The 11,311-nt window shown below is 43.3% G+C and overlaps 1 long non-coding RNA gene across 2 annotated transcripts; it reads right to left on the minus strand.

The window, feature by feature from the left end:
* Positions 1-4,211: 4,211 nt before the first annotated feature.
* On the minus strand, positions 4,212-9,941 carry LOC141584175 (uncharacterized). 2 transcript variants are annotated; one of them, XR_012517114.1, is made up of 3 exons: positions 9,324-9,941; positions 6,354-6,439; positions 4,212-5,584 (listed from the first exon to the last, which is right to left on the minus strand). It is a non-coding gene; the product is annotated as an uncharacterized LOC141584175 (long non-coding RNA). The 2 variants fall into 2 exon arrangements; XR_012517113.1 differs by having other exon boundaries at positions 4,212-5,737.
* Between the last annotated feature and the right edge of the window lie 1,370 nt (positions 9,942-11,311).

The following is an 11,311-nucleotide window of genomic DNA, read 5'->3' on the forward strand; positions in this document are numbered from 1 at the left end:
CCTGGATTGCATTGTCATTTCTTCAGTGTGGTTATTTTCTCTCCAACATGTAATTTTCCATTCTGAGACTGAATAAGCTCTGATGTTTCCCCGGCTAAATGGAAGAATAAATGAAGCAATTAGTACTCTTTGTGCACAGTGTTTATTTTGCACAGTCCAGCATAAAACACAGGACAAATCAGTATCCTCAGCAAGGATCATTGGCCAGATTCTGGAGAAATCATTCCAGCTTCCTCAGGTTCTCTATCTTCCAGTGGAAATACCATTTTAATTTTATTCTGTAAAGACTCATCCAAGCCCCGAAGCAACTGTTCAAGGCAACATTGTTTGAAGCTCTCCCTGCTTGCCTCTGTCTTGTGTACCAATGAATCTTTGAGGACGAGACTTGACTTGTAAAAACCTCCAGAATGAAAAATTATGGCTGGCAGGGCTTGGAAACTTCTAGGTACAGACATAATAGCAACTATTTAAAAGGCAGCTGAAGGCCTAAAAGAAGCTGAGGTGGTTACAGTAGGAGCTGGGTCTGGAAGAGCAGCTCAGCATGCCCTGTCTTTCCTGTTCAGCCCAGGCTTCATGGAAGCAGGTACTTTGTAGGGACCCTCCCATCCCATGAGGCAAGGACTGGGCATTGTTGTGGCAGAGCAGAGAAAGGTGGCTGAACCGAACTAGGAATGCAGTATGCTCTTTGGAAAGAATGCAGGCTGTAGGTAATCAGAGGCTGGGAAGCAGTGGACTACACTTTTTTTTTTTTTTTTTTTTTTGAGACAGAGTCTTGCTCTGTCTCCAGGCTGGAGTGCAGTGGCATCATCTTGGCTCACTGCAACCTCCCACTACTGGTTCAAGCCATTCTCCTGCCTCAGCCTCCTGAGTAACTGGAATTATAGGTATGTGCCACCACGCCCAGTGAATTTTTGTATTTTCAGTAGAGACAGGGTTTCACCATGTTGGCCAGGATGGTCTTGATCTCCTGACCTCATGATCTGCTTGCCTCGGCCTCCCAAAGTATTGGGATTACAGGCATGAACCCTTGCGCCCGGCCAGACAACACAGTTTTTAAAGATATTTCCTGGCCTGGATTGAGCAGACATCTCAATTGTATGGCAAACAAGAATGACCATAGAGCCGTGATCCCAGCCTGAGTGCCTGCACTGAACCAGTCTTTCCCTTCAGTACTGACACTTCTAAAACAAAGGGAAACCACATTCCTATGATGCTAAGATGGCAACTGGAGAAACTTAGAAATGGGTTCTGGCCAAGAGGTCAGGTACTCACGGGTGCTTGGAGTGACAGAAACCTTAGATGGGGTTGTTTGTTTGTTTGTTTGTTTGTTTGTTTGTTTGTTTTTTGAGACAGACTCTCACTCTGTCGCCCAGGCTGGAGTGCAGTGGTGCGACCTCTGTTCACCGCAACTTCTGGCTCCCGAGTTCAGGCAATTCTCCTGCCTCAGCCTCCTGAGTAGCTGGGATTACAGGCATGCGCCACCATGCTCAGCTAATTTTTGTATTTTAGTAGAGACGGGGTTTCACCATGTTGACCAGGATGGTCTCGATCTCTTGACCTCATGATCCACCCGCCTCGGCCTCCCAAAGTGCTGGGATTACAAGCGTGAGCCACCGCACCCGGCCTGTTTAGTTTTTTTCTTGTAAATTTGTTTTAAGTTCTCTGTACAATAGGAAAGACTTGGAACCAACCCAAATGCCCATCAACGATAGACTGAATAAAGTAAATGTAGCACCTATACACCATGGAATACTATGAAACCATAAAAAAGGATGAGTTCATGTCTTTTGCAGGGACATAGATGAAACTGGAAACCATCATTCTCAGCAAACTGACACAGGAACACAAAACCAAACATCATATGTTCTCACTCATAAGTAGGTGTTGAACAATGAGAACACATGAACACAGGGAAGGGAACATCACACACCTGGGTCTGTCGGGGGAGAGGGGCTAGGGGAGGGATAGCAGGGAGTGGGGGCATTAGGAAGGAGAAATACCGAACATAGATGACAGAGGTATGGATGCAGAAGAACACCATGGCACGTGTATACCTATGTAACCAGCCTGCACGTTCTGCACATGTACCCCAGAAGTTAAAGTGTAATTAAAGAAAGAAAAGACAACAGAAAGAAACCTTAGATAACATGGGCCCACCCCAGGCAGATGTTTCCCCACCCCTTTGTCAATACTCACTGGCATTTGCTTGGGTACTTCCAGTGATCCCATGCCTACTGTCCTACAGCTGGGCTGCTACAGCTGATAATGGCTCTGTATGGTTAGGAAACCTGGCCTCGTGTCTTTCCAAACTCTGCCTTGCTAAACCTTCTACACATTGGATAATATTTCATAATTCAAAGTTACCTTGAAGTCTAATCCTCTTACATGTGACCAGTGAGCTCATTCTTTCAATTGTATCACCTCCCTGTTTGTCTTCTTCATAGAGATATTTCTATACGTTTTTAATGTTCCCAATTTAGTTAATGCCACCTATTAAAAAGGGTCCCCAGAGGTTTTAGGAATTATATATGTTAGAGATTCCCTAACTTCATTAATAGTGTTACTATGTGCACGGTACCGCAAACAAGAATACAATGACAGAAGGTTGTGTAAGCAGGCTCCTGGGATCTGTCCAGCTCCTTTCTGGTTTTATTCTAGTCATATCCAATCACACTCCCCTCTCTAAATGTACCTTTACTTTCATGCCCCTATGCCTTCCCTCACAATGCTTATTTTCCCAAGAATAACTACCTGCCTATTACCTGGTTATGAACTCATCATTCAAGGCCACATCAAGAAATAGTAGCAAGAATAACAATAACTAACCTGTATTGAGTGGGAGGCATCATTGAAGCGTTTCATATATATCAATTCATTTAATTTTCAAAAACACCTATGAGGTCAGGACTAATATCATGTACCCACTTTATAGGAAAGGAAACAGACAGAGAAGATAACTCATCCAAGGGTCATCAGTAACTGACACAGGCAAGATTTAAATTCAAGCAGTCTGGCTCCAGAGACCGTTTGAGTTAAGCCACTATGCCAATATGTTGTTCTGCTTCCAGGAATTCCACCTTTTCTCCGCAGCTTCTCCTTGCTTGCTGTCTCTCTGTCTCTGTCTCTGTCTCTGTCTGTCTCTCTCTCTCTCTCTCTCTCTCTCTCACACACACACACACACACACAGAGGCTCAGACTTAATGTCTCTTCCTCAATAAATTCAGCACTTCGTACAAACACATTCTATCCCATTTATCTCTCTTAATGATGGTGATTTGTTCACACATCTGTCCTTCCATTAGAAGCTGACTATTAGCTGCTTGGATACAGAAAGCATATCTTAATAAGTGGTACACGCTCAGAATCAAATATGTGAAAGCGATGTGTTACTACTATATGGCTATTTAAAACAATTACTGCACTTCTTTTATTCAGAGCTAAGCAATGTGCTGGCACTATAAAGGGATGATGAGTAGAGGCACTAATGTTTTTGCATATCGTGGGGGTGTGTGCGTGTGAGTGTGTCTGTGTGTGTGTGTAAGGAAAAAAAAGAATTTTCTAGAGAGGACTGAGCTAAGAGTATGAATATGGGTTCCCCAAAGCAAAGCTTCCCTCCACATAACATTTTAGTGGGAGAAGCCCTGTCTGATGACTAGCTCACCACTTCTATATCTAAAAGCAAAATCTTCCAGACAACGAGTCTTGCCCACTGACACAGAGCTAACAGTCATACTTTGCAGGCCAGCAAGAGACCAATGGAACAGCTCAACGCACCTGGTCAAGAGCAGAGTGAATTGTTTCCAGCAGTCCTGAATAAACAATCTGGTCTTTCATCCTTAAATATGAAAGTACAACCTGAGCCATCTGACATCTGTGAAAAACCAGCACCTTGAAGGAGGACATACACAGGGAGTAATAGACTCGGTGGGAAACATAAGTACTTCAGAAATCACAGAACTCTAAACAGAATCTCATTAGTCTTCAAGAAGAAATTAAAGCCATAAGATAAAAATAGAATACTATGAAAAAAGAACATCAAGCAGCTCAAAATAACAAATAACTCAGTAAGTTTAAAGTACTTCCTGGAAAGTTAAATAATCCCTCTTTTTAAAAAACAAAAATTATGAGACAATTGGTAAAGACATACAAATTCAAATCAAGGAGAAAAAGATAACAGAAAACAGTAATAGAGAAGAAATTATCAGTAAAATAATAGAAAAAAAATTCCAAAGCTATAGGATACAAAAAAAAAAATCTTCAGATTGAAAATGCCTGCTGAAGACCAGGTGTGGTGGCTTACAACTGTAATCCTAGCACTTTGGGAATCCAAGGTGGGCAGATTACTTGAAGTTAGGAGTTCAAGACCAGCCTGGCCAACATAGTGAAACCTCATCGCTACAAAAATACAAAAATTAGCTGGGCGTAGTGGTACACATCTGTAATCCCAATTGCTCGGGAGGCTGAGGCAGGAGGATTGCTTGTACCCAGGAGTAGAGGCTGCAGTGAGCAGAGTTTGCTACCCCACTGCACTCCAGCTTGGGCGACAAAGTGAGACTCCATCTCAAAAAAAGGAAAGAAAGAAAAATCCTGCTGAATATTCAGCAATATGAAAGGTTAAAAGGAAAAGTCAGGCATGCTTTTGTGAAATTTTTGGACACAAAAGATTAAAAGATCCAAGAAGCCTCCCAAAGAGCAGCAGCCCACCTACAAAATGATAAAAGTCAGACTGGGGAAAGAGCAGGTATGATCTGTGCAAAAGATGGCAATCGAGGTAACTGAGTCTATAGAAAACTTGTTCCTCTTAGCAAGAAGGAAAAGGCAAAGCAATAGAAACTCCAGGAAGAAAACTTTTTAATAAATTGCTCAAAGAAATAATGGTTGTGACATGATGGGGAAGAACTGGTAGAATATAAGAAAAATGAAGCCACTGGAAACTTGACCTTCCCACGAGACACACATTCTATTTATGTTGAACAAAAGCTGCGACTATTGAACCCACAGAGAAAAAACTCAAATCTTGTCACCTCAGTAGTTTGCAGTGATGATCATTATAAAGTCAAAGTAATGCAAGCTCTTCCAACTTGTTTTCACCTTTCAGAATCAAACTGTAGCCGAAAGTCTAAATTACGATTGTAAAAATGATTACAGAAAACAGTAATAGAGACTGGGACTTGGAGAGAAAGCTAACACATTGGAGCCTTCTACACATTGTAAAATGAACTCCATATATGTGATAAATCTGATTATATGAAAAGGAAGGTAGGGCTAGCAAAATCTGAAAAGCAAATTTAAAAAAAAAAAACTAAGAGGAGATAAAGACAGGGATACTAACAGTCTCACTGGTTTAGTGAAGAGTCATGATTAACCATCTTAGCCTATTTGGGCTGTTAGAACAAAATGTGGTAGACTGGGTGGCTTATGGACAGCAGACATTTGTTTCTCACAGTTCCTGGAGGCCGGGAAGTTCAAGATACATCAAGAGCAGATTTAGCGTCTGGGGAGGGCTGCCCTCTGTTTCATCGACGGTGCTTTCCAACTGTGTCCTTGCTTGTTGGAAGAGGGGACATCTGGTTTCTTTAGCCTCCTGCAAGGGCACAAATCTCATTCATAAGGGCTCTACCCTCATGCCCCACTCACCTTCCAAAAGCTTCACCTCCTAACTGTATCACAGCGAGGGTTAGGTCTCAACTTGTGAATTATGGGGGGTTACAAACAATCAATCTGTAGTCGTAGCTGCCTAAAGTTTATAGAAAAAAATGACAAGTTTATAATTTATAACTGTAAAGATAACTCAATGAAACAATTAAAAATAAAGCATATCAAACAATGGAAAGAGGAGAGAGAATAAAATGAGAGAGAGGGAAAATAAATTTAACCCCTTATCTTTAATTGTAAGAAATCAGGCCAGGCACGGTGGCTCATGCCTTTAATCCCAGCACTTTGGGAGGTTGAGGCAGGTGGATCACTTGAGCTCGAGAGTTTGAGCTTAGCCTGGGCAACATGGAAAAGTCCTGTCTCTACTTTTAAAAAAGTGCAAAAATTAGCCAGGCACGGTGGCGCATGCCTGTGATTCCACCTACTTGGGAGGCCGAAGCTGGAGGATCGCTTGAGCTAGGTGGAGGCTGCAGTGAGCCAAGGCTGCACCACTGCACTCCAGCCTGGGCGATAAACCAGACCCTGTCTCAAATAAAAGTCAATCATTATTATCTCCATTAATAAATCAAGAAATAGTAAATAGTATTTAAAGTTATAGAGGAAGCCACTAGAAGAATTTCAAACAGGAAGTGTTAAAAAGAGATTGCCTCTGAGGGGCTGGGGGAAGCCAGGGGTAAGGGAGGATGATTTTTACTCACATCATGAAGATCAAGAAGATCCCAGTCATAGCCCTGGTCCTGTAGTTCTTATACAGACTTTAATCTAATTTCTGTGGCGTTAGATGCTGCAAAAAAAAGAGGACACAAGCATTAACGAATCCTTAAAGCAAAATGATTGATTTACTTGAAGGTTCTGGGAAGCCCTCAAAGGAAGTGATATTTAATTTGTGTCTTGAAATATGAGTAGAAGCTAACCAGAGTGATCTTGGGTTCATAAGGGATTTGTTCTTTTTGGGGGGAGGTTGCAGGTCAGGGGTAGTGGCTGATGGGAAGAAACAGAGAAGAGCTTCCCAGGCAGAGGCAACAACATGTGCAAATATACACAGCCAAGACTGAGCGAGGCACGTTGAAAAATTGTAAGAAGCCCATCCTAGCTGGGGCAGCCCATGAGCCCTGGGGGGAGTGTCTAGAGATGGCAAGGCCGACAAGCTCTGTCACCAAGCCACTGCACCTCCGGCAGGCGCCATTTGCAGTGCCTACAATGTCAGTAACACCCCCTAGAGCTGTGCTGCAGGGCCGCACTGAGGGAGGAGCCTGAGTAGTCGCAGAGGATGAGGTTTGCTACAGAAGACCAAGATCAGACCAGAGGTAATGAGGGAAACTCCAGGACTGAAGACAACCGCTGAGAGCAGTGGTATGCGGAGCACAGCAGCGAAGGCATCGGACATAAACGCAAAGGGGACAGAGGAGGGTCCTTGTTCTGCGCCTCTACCCTCAAGCTGTGTTAGCTTTCTCTCCAATCCCAGTCTCTACAACAACACCAACTTCTGAATCAGAGGAATCGTTTCCTTTGCCTTCTGAGAAATGGAAACTGTCAACGAGAAACGCTGGGCTTCTGTCAGAATGGGCCCTCTAACGAATGTGACGCTGTATCTTGCCCCTAAGCCAATTTCCATCTGCTCTAGGATGAAAGGGGAGGTGGGAGAGCCCACAGTCTGCATGTCGCCAGTCAGCCTCTGCAGAGTATTGCGTCGGGAAACAGAGCTCAGGAATGGAGCCACACGGAGAGAATTCACTGAAACAGCTAAGATGTGTCGCAAGCTTCCTCTTTGCCAAGTGAGGTGACAAATAACATTATGCATTTCGCATTGAACATAATTTATCCTTGAAGGAATTCTGAGGATGACTACAATTACCTTCTCCATTTTAAAGATAAGCAAATCTAGGCTCAGAGAGAGGAAGTGAGTCACCCAAGGTGTCATGCAGCCAGAAAATGATTCAACTAGCATTTAAACCCAGGTCGCCTGACTCAAAGACTTCCTCCCCGTGAGAAGATTCTGCCAGAAAGAATGAGAAAGTAGCTGCAACTCGTCTCTGTTGAACATGTCCCAGATTCGACACACCTTTTAGCATGGGGCTCTGCGCTTTTACCAAGGATGCAAAAAAATAAGCAACAAATATTATATATAACAAATTATATGTGATAAAAGCTATATATGTAATCAAACTACTACATGGGAATTCACTCTAAACCATTGCAGGCAATAGAAATAAGATTCCACTAAACTAGAGTGCTGAGCTAGTGAAAGATTGGTCCGGAATGCTATCGTTGTCTTCCCATAAATTTTATAAGAACAAATCTGTAATCCGCAAGCTCCTTGAAGCTTGGTACCATGTCTTACTCATATTTCTTCACAACACCTAGCACAGTATCTGATTCACAGACACTCAATGACTGTTTGCTGAATTGAGGTGTTTGAGGGAACTGCAATAACTGTCCTTAGCAAACAGAACTCCTGGTGACCTGCACCAATCCATAGGCTATGGGTAAGAATCTTATGTGTCATGCAGCACGTGAGTGCCCTGCACACTTTGACCTATCTTAAAATGCATTCACTTGGATTCCTGGAAGGTGTCAATCTCCCACCAGAGATATCTGCTTTTTTTTTTTTTTTTTTTTTTTTTTTTTTTGAGACAGAGTCTCACTCTGTTGCCCAGGCTGGAGTGCAGTGGCACAATCTCTGCTCACTGCAACCTCTACCTCCCAGGCTCAAATAATTCTCCTGTGTTAGTCTCCCAAGCAGCTGGGACCACAGGAGCCCACCACCCCTCCTGGCTAATTTTTGTATTTTTAGTAGAGATGAGGTTTCACCATACTGGTCAGGCTGGTCTTGAACTCCCGACCTCAGGTGATCCACCTGCCTCAACCTCCCAGAGTGCTGGGATTACAGGCATGAGCCACCATTCCCGGCTGATGTGTGCATTTTTAACTATGTGAGCACAGCTCACCTCTGACTGAGGGAGGCAGGAGAGCCTAATGGTTAAGCATGCAAGCTCCAGAGTCAGATGCTATCCATTCAAGCTTTGGCTCTATCATTTTGGAGACTTTCAAAGGTAGAGCATTGGCCAAATCACAACTCTCTGGGCCTCGGTTTCCTCATCTATTAAGAATGATTAAAAATTTGTACCTACTGCGGTTGCTGTTGAGGATTAAGTGAGTTAGCACAGCTAAAGCAACCAGAGCAATGACTTACACAGAGCTAGCACTTAATAAATGCTCATTGTTACTGTCTGGGGCAAGGCCCATTTGAAGCACACCTAATTAAGGTTTCGGCAGAGTCTTAAGGTTCCCATTTGGCAATGTACACATTTGCCTTCCCCTCTACCGTCACCCCTACTGTCGGATCTGAAGTGATTTGGAACTCACCAAACAGGGCGCTGACCTTTTCAACATCAAGTGTAATTAAGGCTAGTGAAGAGCTCAAGTGTGATGTTTCATGTCTTTCCATGTAGTTTAGTGAGAAAGATTAACCATTAAAATGTCGCATCAGTTATTTTCAGCCTTTCAGAATGACGGCGACTTCCAGCCAGCTCTTTATCCCAGAAAAGATCCAGAACAGAATCTGACTTGATGAACTTCCTAGACCTGAATGGATGTTACTGGGTCATGTTGCTCCAACATTAAGGATGAAAAGCTTCAACAAACGTGGGTGGCTGGTGTAGACTCACCTGCTTCAGGTGACATTCAAAAGGCTGCTGATGTGTCATGGTGAGGCTGCACCAGGCTGGCCCGAGAGCCTCCTTCCTCCTTCCATGGAGCGGAGCTGGCTGAAGGGGCTGGGCATTCCAGGTTCAAGGAGCTGAGTCTCTGCGATGCATTGAATGTCTTGCTTCCTGTAGACTGACGGCTTGAGCGCATCAACCTCATGTTCATCCACCACATTTTCCATTTGGTTCACTGCATGGTTTCTATTTCCAAAACATAATCTCAGTCATGTCCCCACCTGCCTCACCCTAACTCTTTAAGTTGCAAATGTGTAGTCTCCTCTGAGTAGGCATGCTTTTGTGGAAGACAATAGAAATTCCCCAAATTGCCTTCTTACTCCCAACCTGTAAAATGTGCCTACCCTAGAGTGTAATAATATATCCATACTTTTATTTTTGCATACTCTGTCTGGTGTTACCTGGTTAAATTAGAAGCTGTAGAACATAGTGGTTAGTAATATGAGCAGAGAGGGAGTGAATTGAGACTTTGCAATTTACTAGTTGTGGGACTTGAAGCTAATTATTTACTCCATGTATTACACACTTCATCAATAAAACTGAAGTACCGCATGTTCTCTCTCATAAGTGGGTGTTGAACAATGAGAACACATGGACACAGAGAGGGAAACATCACACACTGGGGTCTGTTGGGGGGTGTGGGGCTAAAGGAGGGAGAGCAGGGGGTGGGGAGATTGGGGAGGGATAACATTAGGAGAAATACCTAATGTAGGTAATGGGGAGATGGAGGCAGCAAACCACCAAGGCATATGTATACCTATGTAACAATCCTGCACGATCTGCCCATGTACCCCAGAATTTAAATTTTTTAAAAAAAAGGAAGTAATAGTATCTTCCTCATAGGGCTCTAGTGAAATTTTTTTTAAAAATACACATAAGCGCTTTAGAAGGGGACGTATCAAGGACTTAGAGAATCACATTAACACAATATTTTTGTTCTTGAACTATTCACTGCTCTTGCAGCCAGCTGTTGTTGTTGTTGTTGTTTTTGTTACAAGTCTCCTAGTGGGCAGGGATTCAACCACTCACACACAGTGCCAAGCAGAGACTCGTGCTTAGTAATGCTCTTCTGTTAATGGCTAATGATGGGAATAAGAATGAGGGAAGAAGATGCCAAATAAGATCTAGGTTTTTTAAATAAACTAAGGGCAAAACGATTTCTCTAGCAGCAAAATTTCCAAATGCATTTCCACCATCATCTCAAGCTTCCAATTTGCTAATACAATTTCCTGCTTTCAAATACTGAACACCAAACAGGAAATTAGTTTGAGGATGATGGTCTCCAGCCAAAGAAAGGAAAGCAATTTCCAAGGCAAGCAACCAGACACCTTTCCTAGGACATCCTCGAAAACTGGATACAACCAGCATGGACCTCGAAGTAACCTCAGTGGACTTGAAAGTTTCACTCTGAGAAACGAAGGACAAAATTGCACTTCCTCATCTGAATAACCCAAACCATCATCAAAATGTCGTTTTCTGCCCGTAGATGGCCTGTCAGGAATGCAAATGCTGAAGAACGTGACGCTGCAGCCGGCTTTGCAGTGGTGACCCCTCTTTGTGTCAGGGTCACCTGTGCAAGGAACAGCAAAGCCAGGATATAGAGCTTGAATTAGACCTGGTTTACTCTCCGGCAGCTGAGGCATGATGCTCTACATGGCAGAGGTCCCAATAAACATTTTATTGATGATGAAAAACATATATAGATCGCCACCCAAGCGTGATGCCTGAGCAGGTACGCGGATGCCCACTAGTATTTTACCAGAAGCCTAACAACCTTCACCACTTCATGGATGACCACCTGCACATCATAGAAACTTTCCAATGTACCATTCACATCATCTGCAGCTATTCTAGGTGGGCTGCATGGGATGGGATCAACCATAGTTAGGGCTCTAAGGTAGCCATGAAGACCAATTCCCCAAATTCTACATAGA

The sequence above is a fragment of the Saimiri boliviensis genome, chromosome 4 (genome assembly GCF_048565385.1).
Source record: "Saimiri boliviensis isolate mSaiBol1 chromosome 4, mSaiBol1.pri, whole genome shotgun sequence".
NCBI lineage: Eukaryota > Metazoa > Chordata > Mammalia > Primates > Cebidae > Saimiri > Saimiri boliviensis.